General features: G+C 50.1%; 1 long non-coding RNA gene across 1 annotated transcript in view; it reads right to left on the bottom strand.

Annotated features, from left to right (window-relative positions):
- Positions 1 to 1,855: 1,855 nt before the first annotated feature.
- The window catches only part of LOC138528566 (uncharacterized), a 217,526-nt gene continuing 212,704 nt past the window's right edge, over positions 1,856 to 6,677 (bottom strand). Inside the window, exon 2 of the long non-coding RNA XR_011284174.1 lies at positions 1,856 to 6,450. This is a non-coding gene — a long non-coding RNA (uncharacterized lncRNA). The remainder of the gene's footprint in view (positions 6,451 to 6,677) is intronic.

Here is a 6,677-nt window from a genome sequence, read left to right as displayed (position 1 = left end):
CCAGAAGCAACGTCATCGCATCGGAACGGGAAATCCACTGGCAGCAATCTTTAAAATCAGAATCCATTGCAATCCTCATCCCACAGGAGTGCTACTGAAATTCAAAGTACACAGCCAGACTGTGGATCATGTCAGCAACAAGAGGAACCGTCCGTCGGCGCAAACCCCGCTTTAGTGAGCCTGAGCTCAATATGCTTGCAGACACACTGGTAGAGCATGCAGATGTTGTGTTTGGAGGACATCTGCACTGCCCAGCACAGGTTAGGAAGAAGGCAATATGAGTGGAAATGGCCACCAAAGTGTCTGCAGTGGGGACAACACCTTGGACTGTGAAAGACTGCCGTAAGAGGAGGGACGACTCACGTCTCTGCATCCAAAACCTCTGCGCAACCGAGCGCAGTCAGGGGCAGGCCACAGGAGGTGGTGCACCATCACCAATAAAACTCCAGCCATGGGAGGAAACCTGTAGCACTGTTATACACATAGAGACCATCAAGGGGGTTGGAGATGCACAGACAGGAGCAGCATCATCAGGAGATGCTGGTGAGTGCCCATAACTTTAATGCCAAATCACACAAATGCATCCCCAATGCCAATGGTGAAGTACTAATGCAAAGTCAGTGCCACCAGATCCCTGCTGCCTTGCCACACACCAACAGCCTCATTGCACGCAAGTATTTACCTGCCAGGAAGACAGGCAACAAACCCCACTGCCACACCTCACATGTCCCCTTTAATGTACACACAAGTGCCATCAGCAGGAACAGACACACATCACTGTCTACCAGCTGCCGTCAGCGCTGTGCCATCACATGGCCCAATCCACCTCATGGCAAGTTGCACACATCATTGACACGAGTTGCCCACCTGTCACTCCCACCATGTCCCTTCCCACAGACTCAACATCAATGTAGCAACATACACAAGTTGACCACATCCTTAACACAATCAAACTGTACATGTCACAGAGCCACTGCCGCATGGCCACTACACACTAGTACCCCAGCCAACAGACACTGCACCATCCATGTCCACACAGCAAATATGTCCCGACACTGCTTCCCCCACACAATCATGTGTTCACCAAGCCATGTCCTACACCTTGACCATGACAATGCACATGACTATGAATGTACTAGCTTTGATGTACGTCACATGCAATCACACACATCAATAATACCCTGCTTCACTGTCCCCCACAGGCACATCATCCAAAAGCGAGGGTGAGCTAGCCACAACACCCACCTCCACTGCAGCACTTGGCCGGTGCACAAAATCAACCACCACTAGCGTGGAGCCAGGCACCAGCAACACAAGAGCAACGCATGCTTCTACATATACAGCGCATCCACCCTGCCACCACCATACACTGGCTGGCCAGCAGCCCCACAAGTATGCAACACCCACGGCCAAGCATCCCCGCAAAACAACACCACCAGTGGACAAGCCGGCACATCAGCCAAAAACACCCGTTTCAACGGCGGCTGAATCGGCTGTAGGGGCCTCACCCCCATCCACAAAAAAGGGGCTGCAAATAGGCCTTGTAACCCATGCATGTGTGGATGGAGTCATTGGGAAGGGGTTGTGGGGGTTATGAGGGAGGTGGCAGCGGGCGTGTGGGTGGTGGTGGTGGGGGTGGTGGAATCGGGTTTAGTGGGGGAGGGGTTGTTGGGGCATTGGGTGTGTGGCTAGTGGGGGAGGGAGTGTTGGGGCATTGGGTGTGGTGCTAGTGGGGAGGGAGTGGGGATTAAATTCAGGGGGATAGAAGTGTAAGTTTCAACAAATATAATCTGTACATAGTTCTTCATATTTAAATACACCTGGTGTAGCAAATAATCATATGTCTGGACACTGATTCTTGAGTGTGTATCAATTTTATTATGCACAGTGTCCAGCACCCAGTCTGACCTACGCCCTATTCCATGTCTTCCACATTCCAAGAAAAGTATTTGTCAATTAATGCTTGCCGTGTTAATGTCCATCATGGCCACAGTGGTGCTGAGGAATCCCAGCATCTTTATCATCCTCATCCTCGTCCTCAGGTGGCATCATGTCCATGTTAGGGGGTAGGGGGACGTTGCACCAGATGCATATGTTGTGCAGCATCATAGATACCAGCACAATTTTGCCCACCTTCTTGGGACTGTAGATGAGTGCCCCCCGCCGACCTGCTGAGGCAGTGGAACCAGGCCTTCAACAGGCCAAATGTCTATTCAATGGTCACGCGAGTGCGTGCATGTGCGCTGTTGTAGGCCTCCTCATATCTGTTGTGTGATTACATGATGGGGGTCAAGAGCCAGCCCACCAGGGGATAACCCGCATCACCTGCATGTGAGCATGAGAAAGGGTCCTTGTGATCATTTTGGTCATTCCATGTCACCACAGGCTGTACAGTGTTGTTCACAAAAAAAACACAGAAAAAACAGGATGACAGTACATGGCAATTCTCACTCTCTGTTGCCCGGGAAAGTGTATGTAGGGCTGATCCTTTTAGGGGGTGGGGTAGGTGCAGTTGCTGCCACATGGCCCATTAAATGGGTACCTGCACATGCACAGATCATGTCCTACAGACCACTGTGGTCTCACCTTTCAGGATTGTGCTACCAATGGAAAAGGAATGTGCATATACAGTGTATACTCACACATTTGCCTGCTCTCATTGTCATGATACAGGGCTTGCCCCATTATGCATTATACATACACAGATATCCATGTACATATGCATCAACACATACCTCCATGTGACTAGGTCAGATGTCCATAGGTAGTATGTGGCACAGGTGAAGGGTGACAGTACTGCAATACATCTGGGTGGGTGCTAGCATGGTGGAATGGTGCTATATGGGATGTGTCCTGCACCTCACTGCCATATCTGGGTGTAGCAAAGAATAGTGCGTTTCTGTGGTTCCATATTTAAACCATTTTACTCGTGGGTGTACCTTAAGGTAACAGGACTGGCATACTGATCTGCGCAATACCAGTGGACTGACTGCAGCCCCTGATTTTGTGTGTGTGACAAATGGTTTTCTTCCTGGCGGAGTCCTGAATCGTGATTTAATTTGTAGACTTTCCATTTCATGCATTGTCAGTACAGGCTGGTGCATTATGGTACATGGGGTACAGGTTTTCAAATGTGTCTGATAGATGTGCTGGTGTGAGCTCCGGGTCTGTTTATTTATTGTAGACACTGCTGTGAAGGAATCTTGGAATTTGCAGATATCATGCTTCAGGGAATGTGACTGTGTGTGGTCTTCAACTGATCAATGTGTGGGGGTTCATGGTGTGTATGTTGGAAATGCTGAGATTGCTTGGTCTATTTCCACATCCAACTGAGCATTCTATTGGCCTACCCACTCTCTCTGCACTTCATTGTATTCCTGTTTATGTTAATGGGTTTTGCCCGGAGTCACGATGCATTCATGCATGCAGTGTGCGCTTGTGCTCCTCATTGATGCAATACTATGCTATGTTCCCACACCCCTCAGGGAGCACCCTGCAGACAGGTTGCCTATGCTGTTAACTGCCCCCCCCATTCAACACCACTCATGCCCCTGTGGTTAGACTCACCCAACAGCCATGTACGAGGTCCAGCATGTTTTGCCATGTAGCGGGGCAGCGTGGAGTTCCGCAGCACCATGGCTTCATGTGTGGAACCAGGGAATCTTGCACAGCAATTCATTATTATTTTGCATGCATCCCACACCATCTGTACATTCAGGGAATGGGAATGGTACAGCTTCCTGTTATGGTACACTACCTCCACAGCATGCCGGACCACCAGCTCAACATGTGTGCAGTCGAGCGCACCTATGATGTTGGGCATGCCTGGATAGCATGGTATGCAACTTTGGTGACATTCACCTCCTCTGCAGTCCGTGGCAGGCTTATGTGGCCACGTACATGGTTCAAGAGTGCACCTAGAACCTGGGTGAGCACATGGAAGAAGCAGGGTTATGATATTCCATGCAGGTGCCCCACTGTATGCTGATAAGTGCCTCTGGCCAGGATGTGTAGCACACACACTACCTTCAGCAGGGGGGGGGTGGCTGTCCGGATGTTGATTATGCTCACCAGGTCTTCATGTATGTGATCCACTACTGTGGTGATGCTGTTCCTATCCAGCCGGTATAGGATGTGGATCTGGGCAGGGGTCAGCTTGAATGGACTGGACCTTAGGGGGGGGATTGGTGGCTGCCTGTGGGTTATTTACTGGACCGGCAACCTTGTAATGAGGCCCTTTGTCTCTTGTTCACCAGCCCCTTCCGGCCCACCGTCGATTTGTGGGTACGCCTCCTCTGTCTCCAAAGGCTCATCTATGTCACTGCCTTGGGTCACAGTGTCCTCCGCTCTCTGTCTTGAGCCCGCTGTCCTTCCCGCTGCTCTTTCCCCATCTGTCCACATCTTCTCTGGGACTCTTTTAAACCAGGAGGCATTTCTGGCGATTGCCTCATGCCCTCTGCTAGTTGCATCATTGTTCCTTCCATCCAGTTGACCCTCCATGGTCGGTGGTCATAGCGTGTTTCTAGCTATGACTTTGTGGGTTTCTGTAGCACCAGTACCTGGTCACTCACCTTGTGCTTGGATTCTCTAGTGTTTCTTCTGTTGCTTATATGCCTGTTTGCTGCTTCCCTCTTTGCTTGTGTGTGCTCGCTGTCGAGGCCATCCACGCTCCTGTCGGGGTGATGCAGTATTGATGAGTTTACCACTGTCCCATACATGAGGTCTGCAGAGGCCACATTTGCGGTGCTGTGAGGCCCTGTAGTTCGGCAGGAACCGGTACAGGTCGACTCGCCACGGCTGTTTTGAGCTCTGGAGGTTCATAATACTTTGTTGATTGTTCTCATGAATCTCTCCACTTCTCCATTCGCTTGCAGCCATCTGGGTGTGATGTGGTGGTAGTTGATGTCTAGATCTTCCAAGTACCTCCTTATATCCATCCCCTGGAATGGTGGTCCATTATAGCTCTTGATGTACTGGGCAGGCTGTGTGTGGCAAACATTTTCTCGAGTGCTGGGATTAAAGTTTCTGCCGCTGTTGAGGGAATTAACTCCTCCCTCAGGGTATCGCGAATAGTCGTCCATAGCCACCAGCAGGTAAGTCCCATCCTTCACTCTCCAGAAGTCAATGCTGATAGCTTCTCATCTTGATGATCCACGTTCCACTGACAAGACTGGTTCTGTGTTTGGTGGTGCTCCTGTTATTTGGCATGGGTGGCAGAGTGGGATGCTCTCCTCCACTTTGGCGTCTATGTGGGGGAACCACACTCAGTGTCTTATTCTGGCCTTTGTTCTGACCATTTCTTGATGACCCTCGTGTTACAATCCTGTCTTGTAGACTGATGGGGATAACTATGCATGCTCCTTCACTGGTGATGGACAGCTCCTGCCGTACTGGGAACATTCCAGTGACAAAGTCTTTGGCTGCAGGCGTGCGGTTGTGCACGTGATGGAGGAATGATTCCCATTCTCCCGCCAATATTGTGTTTTTCACTATGTCGGCAATGCTGACTGCCTTGGGCTCCATGGTGTTGAGGATCTGGCAGATGTGCTCGACCGTTTCTTCTGATTCATCCACCTCACAGAGGGTTGTGGCTCTTGGATGCCTGGATAGGAAGTCTGCTGGGTTGTCTGTCCCTGCCTGGTATGCCAACTCAAACTCATATTGTTGGAGGTGTAGCAGTCACTTACCGATTCTGGCTGGAGGGTGTGCTGATGACCCTGTGAAGATTGAAATCAGAGGCTTGTGGTCGGTGTAGGTTTTAAATGTACGACCATAGAGATATATATGAAAATATCTGCAGCCCCACCGGACCGCTATGGCTTCTTGCTCGATGTGGGACTACCGTTGTTTAGTCGGCATAAGAGCTCGGGAGACATATGCAATGGGTCTGGTCTCTCCAGTTCATGATTGTTGGACTAGGATTGCCCCGAGTCCTACGGGACTCGCACGTACGTACAGTTCCATTGTTAAGGCTGTGTCATAGCATGCAATGGTTGTGTCCGATGACAGTGATGCTTTGATCCATTTGAAGGCTTCCGCACACTTGGGGCTCCAGTCCCATTTGACGTTCGCTCTGGTGAGTTCCCTGAGTAGTTGTGTCATGGTTGCTAGGTTGGGGATAAACCTGCCACAGTAAGTGGCCATGCCCATGAAATTGCATACCTCCGTGGGGGTAGTTGGTAGGGGGGGCTTCTTTTATGTCCGCCACTTTCTGATGGTCAGCGGATGCTCCTTCGTTGTTGAAGACGTATGCAAACATTTTTTATTTCATTCTTTAGGAACTCACACTTTGCAGTGTACTGTGAGGCCTGCTGACTCCAGTCTGTTGATGACCATTTGGAGGCGGCGCATGTGTTCTTCTCTGTCACTGGCATGGGTGAGAATGTTGCAGCTGACATTTAATACACCTGGGATTCCCTGGATCACTTCTTGGATCGTTTGCTGAAAGACCTAAGATGAAGACGATAAAATGCTGTGTTTAGAAAAACAGAAGATGAAGCGTCAGGTCACAGAGCTGTTGCACTCTATCATCCTCTCTACATTGTCGACCCCCGCAAGAAACACACATGCCTAACATCTGCAAAGAGAGTAACGGGCCTTGTGCTGCCATAAGAGGGGCACTCTTGCTGAAACACTCGTACAGCGCCCTTCCATAGGTTTCTGGTTTTTAATTAATA

Source organism: Ambystoma mexicanum, chromosome 7q (assembly GCF_040938575.1).
Source record: "Ambystoma mexicanum isolate Mex_15411 chromosome 7q, UKY_AmexF1_1, whole genome shotgun sequence".
Taxonomy (NCBI): domain Eukaryota; kingdom Metazoa; phylum Chordata; class Amphibia; order Caudata; family Ambystomatidae; genus Ambystoma; species Ambystoma mexicanum.
Note: the sequence above shows the minus strand (reverse complement) of the source record. Positions and strands in the feature narration are given on the sequence as shown.